General features: G+C 37.4%; 1 long non-coding RNA gene across 1 annotated transcript; it reads right to left on the minus strand.

Moving 5' to 3' along the window:
* Positions 1 to 11,243: 11,243 nt before the first annotated feature.
* Positions 11,244 to 21,548, minus strand: LOC136291361 (uncharacterized). Its single transcript, XR_010721504.1, has 3 exons — positions 21,488 to 21,548; positions 13,561 to 13,699; positions 11,244 to 12,745 (listed from the first exon to the last, which is right to left on the minus strand). It is a non-coding gene; the product is annotated as an uncharacterized lncRNA (long non-coding RNA).
* Positions 21,549 to 27,129: the final 5,581 nt, after the last annotated feature.

Here is a 27,129-nt window from a genome sequence, read left to right on the forward strand (position 1 = left end):
ATTATTGCATCAGTGAAAAGAGAGCCCTTCCCAAGAGCAAGAAAATCTCCTTGATTATGTTATAGTGAGAGAGCACTGTGTAATTTTTTAACATAGATAAATATTTTGAGTTGTTATCCTTGCCTGTTCTCTTTTCTGTTCTTATTTTCCCCTTCCTCCCACCACTCCCCCATTATTTTAATATCCTAATTGTTTGGATATCTCTTTCATTGAGTGAATAAGGAAGCACAGCTTGCCAAGAACCACAGATACAAAACTAATGATACTCTTCGTAGTTAATAGAATTCAGTATTTCCAGAACACCTGAGGCTGTAGAGTCCTCAAAACCTACTGCATTCATGGAAATAGCAGGGATCTCTTCAAAATATCTGCAATGGATATAAAAGCTTAATGGTGTTCATAAAACTGCATAAAAAACAAGGAAGAAAAATTTGATTACTGTATTTATTTTCATTTTAAAAGGTTTCAGCTGGTCCTAGAATTATCCTGTCATACTTTTTCTTCTTGGTTTTTTCAAAGTAAAAAAAAAATGTTGATTTATTAAGGAATAAATTCTTTCCATGGCAATACAGATACCAGTTGCTACTATTTGAATATTCTGAGTACTTATCTTTGCATAAGTAACAGAAGAGATTATAAGAAACTGGTTGGGGAGACAACATATCTCTCCTTCACATCCTGGTTTTGAGAGGAGGAAGCTTTTCTAGGGACCCTGATTTAACTTACTGATACATGAAAAAAATATAATGAAAACCACGTAATAACGAGATCAAGATACTCTATAAGGTATGATTATCAATTGTAACCTCTGAACAACATAAAAAACACACAAAATAAAAGCTTGACAAAACACATGAAACCTTTAAATATTACCAATTTTTTTGTGGTAATTGATTTTGGTCTGAAATCTCTTGTATTTATGAATGACCAATCAACCATATTGTCCTTGCAGCATAATGAATACTAATTGGTGTTATCTCACTAGGGCTTCTTTGATGGGCTTCTTTGGTGTCTCTTTATACAGTTACAGCTTGATTGTTGTGTCTTACCTACTGAAACATTTTTGAGTCTGTTTCCTTCTGCCATTCTGAGAACCTCAAAAGAAACATAGAAGAAATGAAAAATGAAGCTGAGAAGAGAAGCAGAATTCTTGACAACAGGAATTCCCCACAGAGAATTCAAGGTAGAGTCTGCAGCCCCACCAGTTGCTTCACAGGCTGACTGATAGACACAAAAATTTTCAAACTCATTTGAAGTTTGGCTGTAGTCAGTCACCCACAGATAACATGGAGTACCAAAACCAGCTGAAAACAAGCCCAAATTTGTGTATGTAGGTACGTCTTTTACATTTTAATACGTTGTGTGTCTTTGTATGGAAAATAGCCTTGCTTCTTTCATTTTAACTAATAGCCAAGAAAAATATATTTATGAAGAGTAGGGTATATATGATTACTGCCTATGGATATTTTATTCAGTAATTTTTAGTCCTTTTCCAATTGATGGATAGATCTAGATTTTTCTCAATGTGTAACAAATCTCTGAATGGTATATACAGGCAATTTAATCATTTGAGAGGCTCTGAAACATCATCCATCTCTTATATCTATGTGTATGGAACAGTTTTTCCTCTGACACAACTATTAATTCTAATAAGCTAGAGTATAGCTATTGCCTAAATGAAATATGAAAGATTTTCTACTGTCTGTTTATGACTTATCAGATGAAAATCTGAAGTTCATCACATTTCTAGGATAGGTTTTCTTTTAAAAATCTGAATGTTCATGAACATTTATGCTTACATCACGTTGTTCCTATGAATACCTCAGAAGCAGACTGATCTTAGAGCAAGACTATCATCAAATATTTTTCTGTTCTGTCTAATCTTATCTAGACCCAACAAGAAAAAATCAAGGACTCAAGGAGAAATTAACATAGCTCCATGCTAAGGAATCAGAATGCTCTATAAACATGACGTAAAGAGCTTCCCTAAGGATAAAAGAAATTTTCAGAAGATAATCTGAGAATTCTGTGAGACACTTTATGTGTGCTTTTTACCAGCTTTTTGGGAACTGTTGTACAATTAGCCTTTCTATTAATCACAGAATTTTTCATCAATTCCTAAAATTTATGTACTGAAAAAAACCAAAAGCAAAAAAATGTGCTAGAATGTGCTAGGCAAAGTGCTAGACAATCACACAGAGACTAAGATTACTGATGACAACCTACACAAATAGCACTATGTAGTTTTGATAATGAGAGGCTGATGAATGACAACATCATAGAAAAAATAAACCTGTTGATTTATTCCTTACATTAAAGTAACACCTATGAGCTGTAAAACCATGACCCCACTGTGTTCAGCACGTAGTAAAGACTACCATCTCTGGCCCAGAATGCTTTGTATCTGCGATATCTCATAAGGACTACAATGCTGTGAATAAACCTGACTTCCATTGCCCCAGGTGTCTTACTACTGATCTTTCATCTTTTTCTTCAGCAGTCATGCTGAAACTGTTCAGCAACAGGTATCAGGTATCAAAAATTCTCTAGGTATTACCTATTATATTACCTGTAACCTATGTAAATTTTTTATAATAAGTATTATGAGTAACACCTAACCTCCTCACTATATCAGTAATTTGCCATTGAAAGGCAACATAATGAATGTATAAAAGACATGTATATCCTCATGTATGTATCCTCATTTGACAGCCCTTCTGAAAGCTGGCATGCAGGGAACTGTAGGACTGTGGACTAAGATGGATATTTGAAATTGAGCTCTGAAGAGACAGCAAAAACACAAAAGTTCTGATTCCTTGACACTTGTAAGGGAGAAAAAAAGCCCAACACCCAAACACTAAAAATCAAGCAGAGGACCGTGTTAATGAAGAACACTTCTCAAATTAAAAGGTAATCACTGATCCTCAAAGTCTCACCTAAGAGACTGGCTCAGCTTGTTCTGAACAGCAGCCTCTCAGCCCAAATGGAGACAAACAGGAAAGGGACTGAAAGATATAAAATTAACTCTCCTGAAGCACTAGGGACCAGCTTCTATTTATTCTTTGAGGAACAATCTGACATTCAGAATTCTTGTAGTAAGAAGTTACTGACCTGCAACACTTAACTACTGTGCCTGAAGCTCTCCATGGGACACTGAGGAAGTGAGAAGCAGACAGCTGGAGAGCTGCAGTCACTGCCAGAGCACAAAGGGGAGCTCACCATAAAATCAGAAGTCAGAAAAAATAAAGCTGGGAATACAACTTCAGAATGGAAAGACTTCCTGGAAAAGCTGAAATAGAAAACCCAGCTGGGCATTAAAACTGCTGCTGCAAAATTGTGAAGGTTGAGCTGTTCACAAGAGACACTTCACTTGTTTGAGTAATGCACTGTGAAATGTAATGTCACTGAGTCTCATCCCATGGGCTCCAGCATAAAGAAAAATACCTGATGGATAAATTGTATAATTTTCAACATAAGGTATAATATTTCAAGTGAAAGGAATTACCAAGAAAGACACTAATTTTTTTTTCTTCATAATTAAAAAAGAACAGCTGTAGGAGCAGTCTGGAAAACACCAGTCTGCTACAATTGGGAAAATCCCCATTTAGCCTTCTTATGTAGTATCAGTTCTAGAAGGTGAGGCTATTTCCATGCCACTCAAGACAAAAAGTATATCTCAGGCAATCAAGAGAATACTAATGATAAGTTATTTAAAAATTTCTGGTAGAAGATGAAAGCAACAAGAGGGAGAACACAAGTGAAAAAATACTCAATGTGTAGGCAAGTGGAAAATTGCAAAGATTAGAAATGAGTGTGGGTTTATTTGAGAAAAGTGTACTATTAAAGGTGTGTACTATACTTAAGACTTTTTTTCTCTAGAGAAATAGAGGCATAAAAAGCAGACCAATATCAGGGCTAACAGAGATGGAAGTAAATGGAAGAGAAAACTGTTGGTTCTTCCCAAGGCAACCCCAGTTACCCGAAGTGTCCATGAAGGGAAGAATTAGACCTCCAAAATAGAGGATGTACTTGTCTTGGACTGCAATATAATCGGCCCAAACTATGACAGTGACAAATACATACGAAACTGTGTTCTGGGAATTTGCAACAAGAAATCAAACTACATTCAATTGTGAATATGACACATTAAGAACCAAAAGGCATTTATCACTGCAGTCAAAAAACCTGCTTCCAGACATCCAAGGCCCTTCATGACTTCCAACTCTAATTAAACTGAAAAGTTTTCTTCTGTGACTTCTGTCTCCAAAGTAGACCTTACAGAACTCAGTGTGTGGTTCTCTCCAGGAGTCATGGAGTGAAGGGCTGGTAATCTGAGGACACAAAGTACTTGCTTCTTTATTTACTTCGTTTTTTAATTCAAGCCTTTGTAATAAGGCTGCCAACAGTTTTCCTGAATAGATTTTTTTTCTGCACAGCAGGAACTGGGACTTAAAACAGAAATTCTGAAAATATGTCCTGCTTTTGGCTGAAGCATACCTTAAACATACTGTTATTAATAACCCATAATATGTACTCTCTAAATATAAGAAGTGAGTTAGGCTACTAATGTGATAAAGTATGGCATGTACTTCTCACATCTTATTCCTAAATGGAATAGTCTCTTTTTGGCGTCCTGAAGCCTTTTTTTAAAGAGCTGTCATCTAGATATCCTTTAAGTCCTTCGATATAAGGTAACAACAGTAGCATTGTCTTCCCATTTTTCCTTAATTCTGACAGGGTTTTTCACATTTGTAACAAAATTTAGCCCCTAATAAACTAAAATACTCCTACCTTCCATAAAGATTTTTTTCCATTCATACCACTATTTCTTCACATCCTGCAGGACCTAAATTAGCCAACGTAAGGTGTGCCTTTTCAGTCTCCTGTCAGAGAGACCATCTTTTTCCTTTTCAACTAAATATTCATGTATTTATTTTGATGGAGAAGGGAATAAAAACTCTGTAGTAGTGTCCTGGTTTCAGCTAGGGTAGAGTCACTTTCTTCTCAGTAGCTGTTACAGTGCTGTTTTGGGTTTAGAATGAGAATGGTGTTGCTAACACATTGATGTTTTGATTTTTTGCTGTCATGTTTTCATGTTTACAGTAAGTCAAGGACTTTTGTGTGTGTGTGTGTGTGTGTGTGTGTGTGTGTGTGTGTGTGTGTGTGTGTGTGTGTGATACTCTGCCAGTGAGGAAGGGTGCAAAAGTGCAAAAGAAACTGGGAGAGACCATCGCTGGGACAGGTGACTCAAGCTGACCAAAGGGATATTCCACAGCATAGAAAGTCACGCCCAGTATATAAACTGGAAGGGTGACTGATCTGAATTCGGGTGGGTGGGTCAGTGGGTGGTGAGCAATTGCATTCTGCATCACTTGTTTTTTCCTTTTTCACTGTCATTATTACAACAAATTTACAGTTGTTACCATACTTTGATTATTGAACTGTGTGTGGTGCTTGATTTCCATCTGGGTTTAAATCCCAACAAATGGTCATAAATTGCTGGGAGCACCATTGAATCTTAAACAAGAACAAATCTGTCAGACATTTTTACCAGCAGATGTGCTATTATTGCAAGGAGTTAATGCTGATTAGTCCCATGACTGATGTTACATGGAAGGTTACAGTGCTCTGCTGCGACCTTGTATTATAATAAATCTTTAAACTGACGTACCAAGAGTGGCAGACAATTTAAAGACTGTCATGCCTCTCATTATGTTCTGTTCCAAGTTTTCTTAATTGTCTCATCAAATGCCCAACACTTGTATAGCAAGAAAAAACTGTCCTCCTAAGGAAAATAAATGGAATAGCAGTCCTTATCAGATACAGGTGGAGGCAAAGTAGTCATAGCAATCCACCAAGGACATTACACAAGGCTGTGTAATAAACCAAGGCATTCATAGTCTACAAAGTAAAACAAAACTGAATTAAATAATATTTGACACATGACAAAGCTGCCTAAGATGTCCTAGGGAAAGTGGAAGAGAGTATTTCAGAGCTTAAATATTTCAGTCAAGAGCACAGAAATACACTTGTAACATACATTTAACTGTTGTCAGAGCCTTCATTCTTGGTTCAGTGAATCTCCTGACATCCTGTTGATGTGCTCAGGCCATGATCTGTGGGTGTGCCTCAGAATGTTGGCAGAGTGCTATTTGTGTGCAGCTCATCAGTCTCACAGCACACTCCAGGGAGTGCTAAATATCCCTCTCCCTTGTCACACCTCTCACAGCAGGGTGGGCTATTTTGCTAATATCCTCTCCTTTAGACATCAGGCTTTTCAGGCATAATCTTACAGAATGACAGAGGACACCAGCCAAAGGCAGGACAGTCAATGTCTCATTAATTAGAGCTTTAACTTCGCCATGAGGTGGGCCTAATTGTACCTGGTGACAAAAATGAGGCAGTAATTCATTGGACTACATTAAATTGAGCCCAAAACACATCAGGAAGTGGAGTATAGAGTCCAAACTCCTCACTGGAGTATCAGGCTCAATTTTTCTCATCTCACAGTAGGTGCTAAGAGGTTACCTCATTGCCTTTCTTGACTATAAACCCAGCTTAGCATGATTAGCTTAGATGGAAAGTATTACATTTGAAGTTAAGCAAGATGAAAGCCACTCATCGTTTCAGAGATCAAGAAACTTGGTGGCTGATCTGTGCTTAACACAATAGTGTTTGATTCAAAACCCATATGCCTTTCCCTTCTTTGCAGCCATGCACACTTATATTATTTGCTGAGAGGACATCCTCAGCTCCAGCTGAATTCTCATAAATATCAAAATTTTCTCTCTGGAAGGTATTCAAAATACTCTGGATACCTTTCATAATAAAAAAAAACCCCAGAGACAAGACAGGGTGGAAATTCTGATCTCAGTGTCTGAAGAAGCAGAGAAAACCCTTGGATGGTTTTAACAGCTGCTAGAAATGTTAAAAGCAAATAGACAAGGAGCTACTTTGAGCTGTAAGAAGAAACCCATGACTACTATGCAGTTCTGCACATTGAAAATATCAAAGACCCAACAGCCTGAAGAAGAGATGTCTTCCAAACATCTAAGCTGAATAAACTTTTATTAAAAATCCCTGCTGCAGCTTCGCAGTGAATAAGCTGCAATTTACCTTGTTACACTGTATAGGTTTGTCTTTGCATAAACTGCCGTTTAAGATGACTGTGAATACTGTGAATGTCATTCTGGCAATCTCTTGCTCCATCCTCTGATGTATCTTGCTTTTTAACAGCCAAATTTTTTTAAAATTAATTTTACATTTAATCATCAGTCTAATGATAATATATTCCTGTAGCAATGCTGCTGTCATTATTGCAAAGTACATTTTAATAACAAAACCAATTTGCTAAATACATAAAGATGTACTCCACCACCTTTTAAATGATTTATATTATTAGGCAGACTTTGCCCTTATGATTTGTTTTACTCACCATGCTTTGCTTCCACTGCAACTTCTCGAGCAGTTGACAGAGTTTTGTGAAAAGCTAAAACAAATGTGTATTCCAAATCCCTACTGGTGAAGGATTTCTAACATTTTGTGCCATGTAACTCTCAAAGCAGAAAGTTCTGACAGTGTTTCTTTTTCCATGTCTGTTTTTTTATTTTTTTGAGAATTGGACTGTGACTTTGTCTTACAGTACAAACAGTATGAGGAGGTTAGGAATTCCTTTGCACACAGACACAATTCCTCCACACACCAGTTTTCATCCTGATCCAATTAAGTTACCACTTAAAATTCAGCATAATTTTAAGCACGATTGCTATACTGGGATGACTTTGACCATTGCCTCTGTATACCTGTGTAATACTTCCCACACTTTTTGAGCCTTTTCAATTTTTTTTTTTAAATCTTCTCTCAGGTAAAAGACAGTGGAAGTTTTTTTAGGATTACATAAAAATATTTTCATTAAAGACAGTGAAAAAGAGGATTCAGTCACAAACATCTTAGTTCCTAAGTTAAAAATTAAATAGAGAAAATACATTGCCTATTTTAAAGATTTCTTTTAGGCAATTTCTCTTTCCAAAAGTGGGATTAAAAAAAAAAAAAAAAAAAGATTTCCAACTTCTGACTTGAGCTTAGCCATATAGTATGTAATATATTAATGAATTATCTTATCACTTGAGCACTAGGTTATGCTTCCCTAGCTAGTTTTAAAAGCAGCAATTCTCAAAGTCATAATTCTTTCATATTCTATATTTATTTTGAATTGATGTCTATAAGTAGAGCTTTCTGCTCTGATTCTTTATAATTATTGGACCTGCTCCCAGACACCTGAATATAGTCAGCTGTAACTTTGGCTTGCTGTAGGTCTCAAAAAAAATGATAATTGACATTTATAAACTGAGATATTAGTGAGATGCTGATGTTGAAAAATGCAAATATAGAGTATAATTAAAGTACATCCAAGTACGATGACTTTCAAATGCATGAATGTTCCTTGCTTCTAGCAGAAATTTGTGGGGTTATTTTCCATAATTAGTACTCAGCGACAGCACAGTCGTACAGACAGCACAGTGTACTCTGAGAGCTGATGTGAGGTCAGGAGTGACCCCATTGAACCTGAAGAAAGCAAGAATTACATGACATCTCTCTGCAAGAGGAGCATGTTAAGATTCCATACACTCAAACTCTTGTATTTCTAAGTCACCTGTTAGCAAATTAAAAGTCCCCATCCCTACTAGAAAGCCCAGTAGAAAAGTGGTTGTTAATCCAAGGCAATCCAGTTTAAGAATCATTACTGACTAATCTTATCCTTTTATTAAAATAGGTTTTCTAAGCACATAGCAAAAGGTAGGTCGGCTCTTAAAAGTGACAGTGTCAGGAGTGTCAGCACACCTATCATGACAGAAAGCAGTGATAATAGCTGCTGGTCTTTATTGCTGGCTATTTGCTGTGTTTCCCAGGAGATTTCAGAAAAGCTAAAGATACTGATAATGCCTCCACTCCTCTGTGTATTAGGAAAAGAAGAGGGTTGGCTGGAATAAAAAAAGTCTGAGATTCCAGAGGAAAAAATGAGAGTTTTTCATCAGAAAGACTATTGCAAGTTGTCATTACAGAATGAGGCTTGAAAAGATTAATTTCAGCCATTCAAAATGAGAGCGACCTTTTTTTCCTGGTGACTGCCTTTGGTTTCTTTCCATACAGCCAAAAACACTTGCTGCCTTGGCAGCCTTGTTCAAATCCTCTTGGGCTGCCACTTTAGACTTCTTGCTTTGTGGAAGGGTTATGTCTTGAATGCTAAGGCTCAACACCATGTAGCAGACTTCCTGAAGCCTCCCTGGGCTCCTGGGGCAAAGTAAAAGCAAACATTGTAATGCTGCAGAATATGCATAATCCAATAGAAAATAACTTAATTGGAACATTTTTAATGATCTTAAATTAAAAATCCCTAGAGTACATCACAAGACAACCATGGAGCTAATTTTATTTAACCCTTGGTATTTCTGGGTGAAATGCACTATTACAGGGCTATACTAATTGAAGCTTAGCAAAAGATCTTGGGACCACTACAGAAACATCCAGAAGAATATGTAATTCTTCTGTATGAAATGGGGTTTTAAGCAGATTCTCACCTAATCCTATGTTTTTTACTGTGAAATGAAAGCCACCTGCAAAAATAGAGGACAGTGACATGTGAGATGTAATAGGAAGCCCAGTACTTCCCAAAGCAGAGGGAAGTCAGCCCTTCTCTTGAGTGCCTGGTCCAGTAGGAAGAGTGGATCTGTATTCCCTCTTTACCTCCAGTCACATCCCCAGTTAACCTTCACATCTCTTCTGCTTGCAGAAGTCCCACGGTCTTGAGGCAATGCTAATTTTGTTCACTCTTCATAATTGCTTTGCTCCCGAGGAGCTTCATTCACAGTGATCTCCTGCTGCAGCATGCCCAGCAGTGAAACTTGAACAAGTACTTTGCCATTTAGGGTTCTTTTATTGTAGTGTGTGTTTGCGTGTACCTGTGCAGTAAAAATAGGCAAATAGGACCTGGCAGTGCTTTAAAAAGCAGATATGGAAAGAGAAATGGGCACAAATTTTTACAGCATCAGATTCTGCAGTTTTCTCCTCACACTGTTTGCCTTAGGCCTTCAGCTCAAACCAGTTGCTCTCTGCCCTTTTCACCCTACCTGTGGGCAATAAGCAATACTACTTTTGCAGAAAGAGGCATCTCTGAGCTTCTTTGAAAAGTCTCCTAGGAAACAGCAGGTTATCTCCTAGGGCATGAAAACTACCCTTTTTTTGGTATGGGAAATGGAGTCACAGTAATGGTGGTAAACACAGAAACTCATTGGAATGGCAGAATTTAATTTATGCTGTGGAAAACAGAAAGAAAACTGATAAATTGGACTCTTCTGGTAAGTATTGTCAGAAAACTAACAATTACAACACTTAAATGTGGAAATGAGATTTAACTGAATAGCCCCATGTTCTGTCGAGGTGCTCAGTACCATATCTTCTTGCCAGATGTTCCAAACAAAACTCAAGTTTTCAGCTAAAATAAGCATTTGAATGTAGACCAGGCATAAAGGAAGGAAACCCAAAACACACACAAAACCAGGTTATTAGCTGTCCAGAGGGAAAGAGCTGTTTTTTCATATTAAATTGGCTTGCCTTCCAGCTGCCAGGTTAGGGGGTCATGCAGTACTATGGAGAGGTAAGGAACAAAAGATTAGATGCAATGCATGCTTTAAGTCTAGTTTATCTAAATCTGCTTGAAAGCATCCCTCTGTACTCATTTTAAGTCTTTGGCTGCAGGTTTTTTTAGCCTCTGGGGAAACAAAGAGATCGCATTAAATGTAATTAAATGAAGCATAGCAGAGTCAGTACTGCAGCAAGGTCCTGATCCAGAGCTAATGAGAAATGAACTAAATTAAACCAATTAAGTTTGGAAACAATACTCATAATATGATTATCCCACTTTAAATACGAAAGGGAAAACTGCATCATGGGGAAGGGATTATAGCAATGGTAGTGAATGCAGTAAGATTTAAGGCAATGGTACCCGCTAAATCATTGGATCTTGGAAAACTGTTCACTGGGATAATACCCATATTTGCAATACCACCACAAGGCAATATTTCACAAGATAGGCCAGGATCCAAGGGGAACTGTTTTCAGGCAGGCTGAACACATGGAGAAAACATACATAGACATTTTATTAATTAGAGAAAGAAGATAAAATCATGATGTGGTCTTCTCACCATGTGTATTAGCATGGGCTGCTCCTTCTGTGGACCTGATGACATCTCAGTTTACAGCTTTAAGAATGATAAAGCTAGAATTTTTCCCCACCCCCAGTGTTTCGTTAGTGAGATTCTCTATTTAACCGTTTTCAGGCAGAAAAGGCAAAAAATTCTAATCAGCTGTACACTGAAACAAGTTAGTCTGTGTTATTGATCTTGATTTTTCATTACAGATGAACTGCATGTTTTTTGTTCCAGCATTGAAGGGGTGGTGAAAGCAACCTCTGTCAGCTACTGGAAAACTCAAAACTTTGATATATAAAGACCAGACTAACACAGTTTGTGGTGCTACTAACAGCAAGGAAAAATCAGACACTACCTTCTGTTTCCACTAAAAAAGTAGATTTTCTCCTTAGCTGAACTTGAAATAAAAGGTTCACAAAGCTTTACACTTCACAAAGGCCTAAGTGGGAGGCTTTTCTTGCAGTCAAGGTTATCAGTAGCAGAACTGTGTTTCAAATGAAACTGAGCATTAGAGGACAAGGAAGGTAAAATCCAGAAAACCAGCACAGTTATACTCCATATTTTATCACATAGTGCATTGATGTCAAGGAAAACAAATAATTCAGTTCCAGTATAGACCTAATTCTAAATTCCACTGTGTTCAAATTATATCCACAGCAGATGTATCACTGGCCAAAATATTGCAGTCTGCCTCCACCCACTCTCCAGCTAGATGTTTCTTTTGCAAAATGAAACAAACAATGTAACACAGCAGAAGGAAATTCTATTCCAGTGGGGAAGTTGTTACAGGTTTGTTAGGGATAGGTCAACTCAATGAACATTGAAGGAAATTGGAAATCTTATATTCAAGATATATTTGACCACTGTACAAACTTATTTTGATGCCGTATATGTAAATACTTTTTAAACTACTGAACAGAACTTCTTTGAAAAGTGTTTTCTTGTTTTCTGTCAGAAGAGTGCCTAATTTCAAGACTTTTTCCACCCACATAATTCCCTTTTCCACCTGCATAGTCAAGACTATTAACTTTTTCTTGTTCTGCTTGGAAGTTAGGAGTCAAGGAAATGAAATCAAACACAGGAACAATCCATTTAACAAGGATGCAAAATATGAAGTGCCAGTCTCTGGTATTCAAATGGAATTGGTGTGGTGCATTAAAGCAAAGTGTTTGGGAAAGAGAGGGGAATTCTAGTCTCAAGTCCTCAGGCATTTTCAAGCAGAAAATTCAGAGAGCAGACCCCAGGTTTCTGGCATGGCTGGATGCAAAGTGGGCTGATGAGAAGCCAGCAGCAGCCTCCTGGCTCCCTCTACCACCTCCAGACGTTTCACTGTGCATGTTTCTGTGATGTTCATATTCCAGCCGTGCACTCTTTCCAGGCCTGCTATAATGATTTAGGATTTGATCTTGAATTGTGAGAAGCAAATATTTTCCATTGGATGAAGGCTTCCTTGGGCAGCAATGAAACATTAATATAAAGGTTTAAAATGATCTTTAGAACTTTATGTGCTGTTAACTTCACTTGAGGTTGAATAAACCCTAGGGGGAAATACAAACATCACTTAGGGGGTATGTTTGAAATAAAACATAGTAAAAAGTTAAATGCAGTGTCTAAAATATGAACAAGTTCAAGTCAGATGTTTCCCTCCATTAAATCCATGCTATTTCAGCTTTCCAGTTAGATACTTTTATATCTTGGCACCATAGAAAGGCCAATATTTTTGTGTTCCCTAGACCTGCATAGAATCTGGATGGATAAAGCAAAGGCTATACGGTTCAAAATTACAAACTCCTGCTTCCTAAGATAAATAGTATGAGACTGCTGCAGGAGTGTAACCATTCACTTATCTGAGATTTATTGTAAGCTGTCAGAAATAGTATCTCAAAGTCAAAGACTTATACTTACTCCAAGTATCCATGTAAAAAAACTACTAAGTCTACAATGGTTTCTCACCATTGTGAATGGACAAAAATTGCATTTCAGAGATCCCAGAATGTTAGAATCATTAGATAAATCAGGTAACAGAAGAACCTGTCCTGTCAAAGATAGAAAAGTATCTGGAAGTTATCCTGCTTCAGAGCCAATAGTAGTTCCTTTCAAGATGTTCCTCCTCTCACCCATCTCAATTGACATCAGATACTCATCAGTGTCAGTCCCCCAAGACTAACTTTCCAAGAACCCCCAAAATAACCCCCAAATTTGTTTACTAACCCAGGACTGATTCAAGTCACCAATGCCCTTCAGGTACAGAATTAAGGCTGAATGTCCTACAAATGCCAAGTTGTTGGCGGTTACAAATAGTAGTTTTTTGATCAAACTTCTCAGAGGCTATACAAATATAGCTGTCAATTACCTTTGTAGGCATTACATAATCATTTGATGTAGCAGTTCTTTAAGACAAATACTCTTGAAGATATTCCTGAAGATGTAAAGATTACTGTTCCTGTTAAACACATCCAACATGCATATCACCAGGAAGTTTCTCTGGATAGCTGTAAGATAATAACCATTGTAAGGTTTTCTTTATTCTGAGGCAGTTCACTCTGTTTGCTGTACTAGGAAGCACCTGGGAAGACGAAACATTGAAACAGAACCAAGTTCATAGGCCTGCATTATGTTTCTCTGCAGATGCCTTCTAAAAAGAAATGGTTCCTGCAGTAAGAGCAGCTGTCTTCTTGGAGAAGCACACCTTGAAATGCTCTAACACATGACAGAGGACAGCCTTCATGTGTCTTTGTACTAACTAGTTTCCCTCCAAATTCAGTTGTCCTAGAATGATGCAGTGGAAGAAGCCAGAGAAATTTCATACCACTGAGATCCTCTTTTATACTTCATTGCAGTGCCAAACAGCTCAGTGTACTGGCACCAAGCCACAGTCAACATTCAAATTAAAGAGAATTTCTCTGCAATACAGAAGAATCCTTTTTGTGCTTACTCATTTTCCTCAGTTCAACTTCTGCAGAAACATTGCAACTGAAGACAGACGTGGAAGCATTAAAACTCAAGTACAGTTTCTGGATAAATGTTGATGCTCTCTTCCTAGAAGTTATGCTACATCACAGGAAGTGGTGTGAGAACAGAGCAACACACCACCATAAGGCACACTGGACCCAGAGCCTTCTTAGAAAGATTACAAGAACAGAATTTAACACATAAAGAAAGGCGCAAATATCACTGAAATGAGAGGCAGGGATAGGGAGATAGGTCTAGTCAGGGAAATATCAACAGAGACTACTGAAAAGTTTCAGGACCTACCTGGCCTGTTTGAGTCTAAAATTAGATGCTTCATTAATCTTTAATAATTTGAGATGCAGCTTTCAAACTACAGCAGACTTTCTTTTAAGGACGGAAGAGTTCATTACTCATCACAGAACCACAGGGTAATGGAATGGGTAAGGCTGGAAGTGACCACAGTGGGCTTATGGTTCAATCTCTCTGCTCTAGCAGGGTCATCCTAGAGCACATGGCACAGGATTGTGTCTAGATGGTTCTTGAATATCTCCAGTGAGGGAGACTCCACAACCTCTCTGGACAGTCTGTTCCAGTGCATGGTCACCTGCACAGTAAAGAAGTTCTTCCTCATATTCAGGTGGGACTTCCTGTGCACCAGTTTCTGCCTGTTGCCTCTTGTCCTCCTGCCTGGCACCAGAGAAGAGCCTGGTCCATGCTCTTGACACCCTCCCTTCCAATACATATAGACATGAATGAGGTCTCAGTTGTCTCTTGTCAAGGCTGAACAGCCTTTCCTCATGAGAGAAAGGCTCCTGTCCCTTAATCATCTTTGTTGCCTGCTGTTCAACCTGTCCCAGGAGTTCAATGTCCCCTTTCTACTGAGGAGCCCAGAACTGGACACAGCACTCCAGGTGTGGTCACACTAGGGCAGAGTAGGGGCAGGATCACCTTCCTCGACCTGTTGTCGATGCTTATCCTAGGGAACACCAGGATACCATTTGCCTCCTTGGCTATAAGGGCACTGCTGGATCATGGACAGCTTCTTGCTCACCAGGACTCCCAGGTCCTTCTCTACAGAGCTGAAGTACAGCAATATAACTTAGTAATTCTACTTTTTGACTGCAGTAGATTAGCCTAGTATGAAAGAAAAGGTTTAAAAGCATGGGAGTTAGCACCTACTGCTCACCATCAGATGTTCCTTTATACAGCAGGAGAATCACCTTTATGTTCCTTTATGAAACAGGTGGGCACCATACCTGCCCACTCCACACTTTTATCCTGTTCTTATGTGTTATTTAAGGGCGTGTTACTTGACTTGATTTCATTTGAAACTATGTGTTGAGAAGCATTAAAATTAACATTATTAAAGGCTTTTCTTCAAACAAGAGAAGTTCAGTACAGATCAGCTTTGGATCTGTTTCATGATTAAGAACCTATACTTTATTGTGTGCAAGGGATACATTCCATGAACTAGTATTATTCCAGAGCATCTAGGCAGTCCATGTGTAATGGAATATTACAGCAAGAGCTCTTCAAGCAAAATATACATTGAAGCTCTCATTGCTCACAACCAGTAGTAGGCTGGAGAAGAGCATTTGTTAAAGCAGGACTACAATGTAGATGCAGACCCGGGAGGGTAATGCTGTCCTGAGTGGATACAGAAAGTCCTTACAGGGACTCCTCAGTGCTTTGTAAACCTTCACCTCTGATTCCTCCCTTTACCTTTTCTCTACCTCCTAATAAAAACTGGAAAAAAACCCAAAAAAACCCCCAAAAAACAAACAAAAAAAACCAACCAAAAAACCAAACACCCCCCCCCCAAAAAAAACCCCAAAACAAAACAAAAAACCCCCCCAACCCCCCCCCCCCAGAAAAGCTTTTTAGAAAGGCTGCTACAGAAAGCATTGAAAAATGGGAACTTCATTATCAAAACCAGGCAAATTGAATCAGGTGGGCAAAGACTGCAGAGAGTACCAAGCACCCAAATGCATCAGATGAATCAACCTTCTCCCATGAGCTGAGAGAAGACTGAGGAAAGGCCCTTTGCAGAGGTTACACAAATATGTTCCTACACAAAAAAGCACTTATACAAGATACATGGTTTGCTAGATAACAAGACATAAGACATAATTGTCACTTGCATGCTCAAGTGCCTATTTGTCTAGGCAGTCATTATACACAGAAATAATTTGTCTACATGCAACTGAAATCCTGTTATCTTTGCTCTTATTTGTGGAGTATTTCAGATATTTATTTGCTTAAATTTCTGTGAGGAATCTTAAACAAACACTCACTATTTTGTAAGAAGCATAAGATGAAAATACTAATTTTCTTTTGAGTTATTCCCCTTAAGACTCTGAATGGCTTATAATTTCTAAGATGCCTCAGCTGGTAAAAAAAAAAAAAAAAAAAAAAAAGCATAAAAACCCCCCAAAGCAAAACAAACAAAACCAACCAACCAAATAAACCAACAACGCCCTCCCCCTGCAATATTCTGTCACCTGTAACACATAACTGAAGGGATGAAGGATCATGACTTTATTATTAACTGATCTCCTTACTGCAAGAGCATGTAGTGGTAATACACAAGCAGGAATAACTTTAAACTGAGAGAAGGTGATTTAGAAAAGATATTAAGAAGAAATTCTTCACTGTAAGGCTGAAGAACTGGAACAGGTTGTCCAGGGAAGTTTCAGATCCTGCATCCCTGGAAGTGTTAGAGGACAGTTTTGATGGGGCTCTGAGCAACCTGGTCTAGTGAAATGTGTCACTGCTCATCATTCTATGACAACTAAGAAACAACTTCTCCAGGATGTCACTGAAGTAGAATATATGGGATTTTGGACTACAGCTATCTATTTAATATGTTCTGCTGATTTTACAAAAACAATAGTGCTCCAGTATAAAAAAAAAACCCCCAAACTTTAGTTAGTCTCTAAATTTGGCCTCACAACTATTTTGTTGTTCTACAGTGCAGCTAGGAAGAAGACAGCTATTTAAATTCAAGAAAGAGTTGAACCAGTAAAGCAAGTCAAGTTAGACAGTTTTTTTAGCCACTCGCAGAGTGACACTCAATATCCTTCTAGTTCCTGATGGGGTCAAAACTTCCACACAAGAACCCACTGCATTTGCACAAGGTCCACAGCTCATGCTGCTCTTAGCCACTCCACACTCGAATTAGTATTTTTGTTTAGAGCAGCTAAGAAACATAGTCTGCTCCTTAAGTGGCCTCTGCTAGCCTTGCTTACACCATTAGTATCTATATAAAGCAGCTCTAGAATTAGAAATACTAGAATGACTTTCATGGACAGTGAACACCTAAGGTTTAAGAATTTGATGAGGAAACAGAGCACTGCTTTTGTACTCAGTTTGAATTTTCTTTATGGGGTATTTATTTTGCTGCACAGCTGCACTGATCACCCTGTTGCCCATCCCCTTTTTGCCTTTTGATTGATCTATTAAATCTGGAGTATTTTTAAACATTTTTGGAGAATCAAGTTTTGTGACTACCAAGACCTTCTCTTCAAGTCCCATACTTTGCTACCAATAGAACACATATCTACATAATGTTGACTGAAAAAGAGTAATTTTACCATAAAATGATGTTTACTGACTCAAGGTAAGCCATTAGTGATTCTGCACACTCCTAATGGGCCTACCTTGCCAAGATGCTGAACACCTTAATCTGTTAGCTATGCTTTCAGTGCTTTGCTTTCAACCAAAATAGCCCAGGTGTTTCTACTCTAAATAGACGCTAGCAGCTTTGTCAGCCATCCATGAATCTCAAGGGTGCTTTATCCTGATGTTATTGGATTTTTCTCAATTGGCAGTAAAACTGAGGACTTTCTGGTGAAATAGACTTGGGCCATTGTTTTGAAAGCTTATTGAAACAGACAGCTACAAGGGACTGTTTCCCAGAGTCATTCAAATTGTTTATCTTGAATAGTCTGGAGGAAACTATTAATCTCAGTAGCTTTTTTCCACTGCTGGCCACAGAGTGATCATGAACTCTGCAAATAATCAGTCACAATTTCCTTGCCAAAATATGTTTTGACATTTTAACTGCTTCATTTCTTGAACTTCTCACTTCTTTGCCTCACAGGTGATAGAATGAACCTGAGAGTGTTCTCTGGGAAGGTGCAGTTCAGATGAAACAGCTGCTGAGAGCACAATCAACCTAATGCTTTTAATCAAGGTTGCATTTGTTACAGAGTGGTAAGCACAATGAAAAATCATTTCCTCATATAGGTTTCAAGCAAGGCACCTTTAGAAAGGTGGAAAACCCAAATGATGAGTTACGGCAAGCCATGCTTCAGCATAGAAGGGGGAAGCACTGAAAAAAACATGTTGTATTACAGCCCATGCTGATAAACAAGCAGAAGATTATTTGCTAAAGTAGAGAGTTGTCTACAAGAGTGTTAGTGAAAAGCAGGTAACTACAAGATGAGGAAGTTCTGCTCTCACAGGAGCCTCTGGGAAGCCTTGAATTCAGATTTGTAGTTTCTGATAATGACAGGACTAAACTGTGAATTGCAGCTGTAACTGTGTTAACTGTAAAACTTTTCATGGTGAGACTTTTTCATAATTGACATAATATTTGAACACCAAATATTATAAAAATTAGTAACTTTTGAAGTAGGAACTCTTAAATTATAGTTTTCCATTGATGTGTGCTGAGAAGAAATTACAGCAGAAGAAACAGCAAAATTGTTTACACGAACAATTGAGATAAGTACTACTAAAAATTACTATGGAGATGCAAAACATTGCTTCCTTCATATGAGCTCAGAAGGCTATACACACCATTTTTCAGAAAAATTAAACTTTCCATTTACCAGCTCTGCAAGGTCAGCAACAGGCCATACTGTCCAATACTGGCACAAACAATTAATTTTCAGCACAGTACATAAATGAGCTAATCTAAGAACATGCTGATTTCAAGTAGTCCAATTAGAACATTAGTCTTGTTGATCCTCTGGATTTGAAAATAATATAGTGGTGTGTTGTTATGAGCTCTGCAGCAAAAGAACACACACGGTCTTTCACGCGTAGAACATACTCCAACACATTTTGAGATCTTAAAAAAAGCAATTTATTTCCAACTTGAAGTATTTTTAAAATCAAAAATGCACCCATGAAAGCTGATGCACTTTGCTAAAAGTATTTAATTCTAGTAAAATAACAAAAACATTGAAAAAGATGTTTTGAGGTCATCAAATACATAATTTTTAACATTTCTGTGAACCAGAATTCAGCTATTTTATGTTTCACACTGTTGTTTCTTCTGTAAGTCAGACTATAGTTACAACTTAGAAACAAGGTTAAAAGGTCAAGCATTACATAAGGCGACAGTTTTTTTGATCCCAACTCTTTTTTTTTTTTTTTTTTTTTTTTTTTTTCTGTCTCTTAGTTCTGGTAACCCTTATGCATCTCTGCCTCCAAGATGGGAAAAGCAATAAAAAAAAGAAAATTTCCCTCCTTAAGACATGGTCTGTTCTGGTTTCTTAAATGTCCCTGTGGAAATGCTTACCCTACACTAGTCTGTACCCAGGGATGGCTTAAGAACCATTTTCTACTTGCACCAGTGGCTCTGCTCCTCTAATTTATCCCTTCCGCTCTCCAGGTTCCCAGTCAACACAAGCTTCTGCCACAGGTCCTGGATATCCCATAGCCTTAATTTACCTTTGATTCAGTTCCTTCTAGCTTACAAAGTATCAGGTAATTTATAACCTCTCTCAGGTTTAACAAGCGCCAGAGTCTGCGTGTTTTCTGGCTGATGGCAGGCCAGGTAAGCACAAAGCTGATGTTGAGAGAGAAGAGGACAGATGACAGTAAAAACCTGCAGTATACCAGGAACACCAAATCAAAGTAAGGCCACATTTATTGCTCTGTCTTGACTAACAACAGATGAAATCACTTTCCCCTTGAGTTCTCTCCAGAGTAATTCATCAGCTTCTTGCTTTGCTAGTGTGTTTAAAGACACTACATAGAGCTGAGTCAGCCACAGTCCCACTGCTAATCTTGAGGATTACTCACGGGTTTTGAAATCAGCAACAGAAGATTCTCTTATGTATCACGAACTTTTCCTTAACACATTAAGCAATTAGCAATCATCTAATTAGGCTCCAAACCACAGTGGATTCACAGCCATTGTGGATCAGAACAAATGAAATCTGATCTCTTCTTTGCCTGCTGAGGGTATAGACATCTCACAGCAGGCACACTTCTGCATGCCTGAATTATCATGGGGTGTACATTTCTAAGCCACATTTTATTTTTTATTAATATCTAGTTGAGGTTAAACAAGGAAGATCGTCAGCTGAAAAGAACAGAGAAAGACTTTATGAAAAGGCAGCTAACAGAATGTCCTGAATTAAGCCTCATTAGCAAGCTTTCAGTTGAACTCTTCACCCTATATTCAGTATTCATCTTTACAGTTTTTACTGGAATTTTAAGATATGAAAGCACACAAAATTAACATCTTTCAGTTTTATTAAAGAATGCATAAATTATGCTTAAGCAGTCCAGAAAAAATACTTAGTTTGAGGGTAGTCCTTCTTCCCTAATCATAGATAATTCAGCTTATTTAGTAAAAGATGAGAACTCTCTGTTTCTGAATTTAATTCTATTTTTTCCCTGTGACATTTTAAATGGGCCTGAACAAGTAATTTGTACATTATGTGCCTTAACTTACTGCATCCATAGAATTCATACCAGATACTGTCAATAATATTCCACCAACACTACTTCGACTTACTTCAGACATTAATCAGGCTATAAAGCTGTAAACCACTCTTCACTTCAGGCTACAACAGAATTTTGTGAACACTGAAAGTGTGAGTCCAGATTTTGTACGATTTTTGTTTACAACAGACTCTAGAGTCAGAACTGACATCAGCTGAATCTAGTCCAGACTGCAAATTATGAAATTTGGCAACAACCCGTTTGTCCTATATCCTGTACTGTTTTCTGCTAATAGAGAGGGAAGCAGTACATCCAGGAGGGAAAAAAATATAGAAGGAAAATCAAAATAAATCAGGGTTAAGGCTTCACATTCAGCCCTGGAAACTCCCATCCACTAGCAGCTGTTTCAGTTTTAGACACTTGGAGACAGTGAGGAGACTAACCACTTCTCACACATTCCTGTGGCAAAAGAAGTGCAATCACAACAGAGTCACCAGATAGTCACATGCCTGTGATCACTGAACGGTGCACATGCTGCCTACAATCACCGAACGGGTAGGGCTGGAAGGGGCCAAATCACAGAGCTGGTGAGGAACCCAAACAGAAGTTTGGTGACATAGTAAACTTAGCACTTCTAGACTTACACAACATTACTTCTTGCGAGTTCTTCAAGCCTTGCACTTTCCCTTTCTAGAGCAACTCTTCCAAGTAAATGCAGAACCATGTGGCTCTTTACATGTATTTAATTTACCTGCTGTTAGCTCCTAATGACTTGCTAATTGCCCCACCTTGGAAATCATAAACATATTGATGAGAAAGCAAATAAGCTCAGTAATCACAAACATGCACCACAATACTCAAAGGAAAAGCACAGGCTATTTTATGGATTAAAAAGCTATTTTATGAATTCATAAAACACATACATAGACAAAATCCCAAACTCAGAAAAGCTGGACTATATTTTAATGGTTTCTCAATTGAATTAAATAACAACATTTTTTCTTTTTCTTTAAAAATAAAAATCTTATCCTATTACTATCTGGTATTTCTACAACATTTTAAATCTAGACAAGGATGTTTCTATAATAGTACTATCCATTTAGAGTCAGCCATCTGACAGAAAACAAAAGCACTATCTCTGTAAGGTTTTCCAATGCCTGTTTCTGAAAATAAGACATGTATTTTGAAAGTGAAGGTTACCCATATGGTAGCTTAAACAGCAGATTTTTTTAACATAGTTACTTTAAGAATGATTTTTAATAGCTATTTTCACATTTTTCTTCACAAGTGTCATACCTTTAGAACTTGCCTTACCCAAATGTACCAACATTTATCAGAGAAAAAAACCTTCTGAGTCAGACTTGACTTAAAATTTATTATATGCTCACAGATTTTGGAAGGTGTTCAAGACCATAATATAGAGAGCTGTCAAATTTGAAACATATAATTTGGTTAGAAGGAAGTGGAAAAAAGTGGTGGATTCAACCAAATTAGTAAATGCTATTATCTTTTAGCATCTGACAGAAATATGTATTGTTTTTGTGGAGTATATTTCTGACTTTGTGAGAAAATACAGTGTTCTTGATCCTAATTAGGATTTTTTTTCGTTCAAACTTTGAGGTATTTTTATGTATACTCTTCAAAGCATCTATTTTTTTTCAATGAGCTCTCAAGCCCTGAGACATACAAGACAGCCCAACTCTTTATCACAGTGAGTTGCTGGTATATACTCCAAACTGGAATGAAGGGTATGTACAAGGAGACTTCTACATCTAGAGGATTTCTTCAGTGTGACTAAGATTTCACCCTTCCAGCAACTCACTTTTTCATGACTGAAATCTGCTATCTTCATAATGATTACTCCCTATGCTTATTAAAAGCTTATTAAAAGTCAGAATACCAAAAAATGAACAAAAATACCGTGAACAAAACCTTTGTCAAAATCATCAGGAATTGCTAAGAAAAATCTGGGAGGAAGGAACCTTTTTGTGAGCTCATATATTAACAAATATTTTCAAACTACTGAAGAAGCAATGATATTTTAGTTAAAAAAATCACACTTACTAGTAAACATCTCCAGAAATCATTCCAAATATAAAAACACACAAAGGTGGGAAAAAATAAATTAATTAAATTAGATTTGCTATAAAACTTATGAGTGGTAATACGAGATTAAGTATTCCTTACAGCAATCAAAAGAAGTAGCCACATCAGGGTATTGGCTGCTAGTGACCAAAAGTCTTATGTATCTGATCTCTAAATTGGAAAATCCTGAGGAGGTCAGCCTTGTCCAAGCAGAAACGCATCTGAGTAGAAGGACCTAAGTGTCTAGATGACTGGAGGGTGTAGGAGTTTAAGTGCGTGGATTATGACACAGAAGCTGTGGAGAGGTTCTTGAAATTGCAGTTTGGGATTTGAAAGCCAAATAGTGCCTAAATCCCTCTTTCAGAGACACACTTTTTTTTTTTTTTTTTTTTTTTTTTTCCCCCTTTTGTTTCTTTTTTTTTTTTTAATGTCCCTAATTTAACATTTAGTTTTTTCTTTCCCACCCCAATGCAGAAATACTAGTTTCTTGCATTATTCACACAATGTGAAGGAAGATAAAAGGACTGCAAGATGTTTCAGACACAGCTGCAACTTGCCCTATGTAAGGACTGAAGATGAACCAATTCACCCCATAGCAGCTCCAGCCTTCCAAGCATCTGCAGACTCAGACACTCACTTCAATGTGTGGTAATGCATCAGCAGTCCTGTGCGCAGTAAACTTGATGGTCACTTTGAGCAGACATTTAACACTCTACAAAATATTTGAAAAAGGCCACGAAAGTAGTGAACCCTAGAGAAATATGGTATAATTTACATTTACAGTTGAGGAAAGCTGTGGTCTTTCTGACAAAATAATTCGTAAACGCTATACTCATATATGAAATACATACGTCCTTCTACATTCTTCATATGTTGTGAGGTTGTTTCAGTACAGATTAATTGTCCCTGCATATGGAAGCCTGACACCAAGAAGCATAATGCAATAGTTCTGTAAAGCACAGAGGAGAGATTTGCAGCCTGGAGCCTGAGCAGATACAAATAATGAATCAGCTATGATTCCTGAATTTACTGGACAAACACTTGAGAGACTATGAGAAGTCACACAACGTAAATGAGCAAAAATCCACAATATTTAGTGGACTCAAACAACCAATCCACGTGTACTTCTGATGTGTAAAATAGTGAGATATTAAATATTAACAGAAGAAAGAATATATTTCCTTTTTGACCTAGTAGCAGTAAAAAAAAAATCTCTATTCAGCATAGATGAAAAGATTAACTTTTTCACTCCTCTGTCTAAGGTACTACAATCTAGATTTATAGCTACTTCTGTCTGTAGATTTTTAGGACTCTGTAGTACCCTTGTAAGTCCACATCCTTTCAACTGTCCATAGGTAAATATATCACCTTTGAGGTGCTTATTTTCATAAACAATTATTTTTGCTTTTTCCTTATGGAATACTGACCCAAAAGAGATTTTTCATGGTTTTTATAAATTCTCTCCTAATCATTCATAAAACTACTTCAGAATATTATTAATAAAATTCAATTATTATTTATGCAAGTATCAGTTTGGGGCTTTTTCCTCATTTTAAATGTATTTGTCAAACTAAATGATATCCATTAGTTTTTTTGTGAGTGACCTGACAACAGCCCCAGAAACACTTTTCACTTGCTGGACACACAGCCATGCATATGTTGGTTTTCAGACTGTTTGAATATATTAGTCACAACTATGGGAATACAAGCAACCCTTTTATTCTGAGCACAGAAACTGCTCCCAGAGCCTCCTCTGTGGTTCCTGTGCAGTCACTGTTGCACCATCACTGCTGCTTCTGGGGCCAGAATTGCCATCTCCTGCTTTGTGTGAGTCATTCTGCAGCACCTAGCTATCACATTCTAATTGTGCATGATAGCCCAAGAGGTTGCACTTGTGCAAATTCAAAGACGAGACTCATAACAACCAGAGAACATAGCCCTTAATGAGTAAAATTAGATGGTCAGTGCTGACACAACCACAGGATACTCCACCTCATCCCCTAATCTTTGGACTCAGGTACTGCACCAGTTCTGCCAGTTTATTTTATAGGAGGCCTGTGAAAAAAATGTGACTGTCAGTTTTCAGCAAGTCCTTTACTTCTAACACTTCCTTCCACTGACCACATGGATCTTTGTGGTCCATGGATCTCTGTGAGTGACCAGATGGCAATTAAACAATTGTTTATGGAAGGTGTAACAGACATGTCCCTGCTAGGATACTATACACAAGTATAAAAGGTTCAAATCTGTCAAATGAAAGAAAAGGTGCTGTAGTTCTGTGCTAAGAAACAAACATCCTAACAACCTGATTTCCCCTCTCAATGTGCCATTATTAAATGACAAACCCAACTGACATAGTTTAAGAAAAGCAGAAAATAAACTACATACAATAGAATTGTATATTAAGGGCTATTTATTTCTTCACATTGAAGAAATCCTCTGCCCTACAATCAGTGTTATTTCTTGATGCTACCAGAAATTGCTGCTAAATAACTTTTTGATTGCCAGATTTGTCTGGTGTAATAGATGTGTGCAAGCTTTCCATTTGTTGTCATATTGACTAACACATACTCAGTATTAAGAAAGCTGTTTGGTATCTCAGATTAAGTGTTTTCTAAAAAATAGATAAAGCATCCAGTAGAAACCAGGTGATAAGTGGAGCATTTGAAATGAAGCAGCGAGTTCTGTCAGCAAAATACTGTGTGTTTGATAAAAAGTCTGGACTGGAAATACAATTGAAAACTCAAATAAAAAATATAACTGCTTATGAAATTCATCAGCAGATTTCTCCCAATGAAACATATGATACACAGTAGGAGGCAAATATTAAACTTAAGACATAACCAAACCATTCCAGTGTTCCCACTTGAGATTCCAGGAATCTCAACCCAGACTCTCAGGTAAGTCCTCTGCACAGCAGTGTAATCACCGTGAACTGACAACTTTTTTAAAATGCTAACAAAAAAGTGAGAAGGTAAACATATTTTTTGAAATAACAATTTTTAAGCAGCACTGGCCTAAAAAGGCTACTGTAATTGTCAACTTCAAAAACAGCTATGGTTTGCTATTTTTATGTATCTTGACTGAGACTATAATTCATTTAACAAAGTTCTCAGATTTCTGAATCAATAGTTTAAAACAATGAGTAAATTTTGCAAGAAAGCATCTGGGACAGAGTCACTATTTCTCACAGAAGAAAAACATGTCTGTGAGAATTGAGGACGGTGTATCTTTTCATCTACAGTATTACATATGTACAAGCTAAAATGTAACACCTGAATTTGCTTCACATCAGACATCTTTCTGGTCCTCTTTTGGATCCTCTTTCACCCATTTGTTTTCATTTCATGATCAAAATTCTGTGCTGTTTAAGGTCAATAATACCTCTTCATACCTTTTGGGTCAGAAATTCCACCCAAGTTGTATGAACACAGGCTAAACAAAACCTGTCCAAGGAGCAGCAATTGCAGATTTTACTGAGTTAAACCTACTGAAAGACATTGAATAATAACATCTCACATGACAGTACATGAGAAATTACTAATCAACGACTAAAGCAAATTCAGAGCAGACACTCATGATAAGTCTTTAATATAATAGATGAAATAACAAATATTAGCAAATATTCAGGCCTTTTGAAGGAATGAAAAAGATTTACATTTCTTTTTGTCAGTCTACCAACTTTCAAATAATTAATGGTAAATTTTTTATATTTCTTTTCAAATCTTCATAAGAGCCAGCTACCTCTAAGGAGCATGGGACATTAATGTCTTAATTTTATATCTATTGCCATTTGTAGTAGGGTTTTTCCAGTTGGTGAGAATATATTTAAAATTATGATTCTTTGTACATGAGAGGAAACACTCTGGGAATGAAAAAAATACTTCACAAGGAAAGAAGGTCAGCAGAAGAGCTGTCCTTCTCCATCCTTGGCACCCTTGAAAACGTTAGCAAGGTCTCCTTTCCTGCCTCCATTGGAACTCAGCTGATTCTCCAAGTCATGCTTTTTAATGCTTCCCAACACCACTCAGTTATTTCTTATACTTCCAATCTTGCACACTGTGGTTCAGGTTAATTTGCATAAACCATTTCAATTTTTAGGACATATTTATAAAGTCATTTACATAGCTGACAACTGCATTTCAGTGAAAGATTCAGACCGTGGCTTCTGATCTCCTGCCAATTGAGGTTAGAAAGGCAT

Source organism: Chamaea fasciata, unplaced genomic scaffold (assembly GCF_029207755.1).
Source record: "Chamaea fasciata isolate MVZ Bird 193981 ecotype frontalis unplaced genomic scaffold, bChaFas1.0.hap1 SCAF_1, whole genome shotgun sequence".
Classification (NCBI taxonomy): Eukaryota; Metazoa; Chordata; class Aves; order Passeriformes; family Sylviidae; genus Chamaea; species Chamaea fasciata.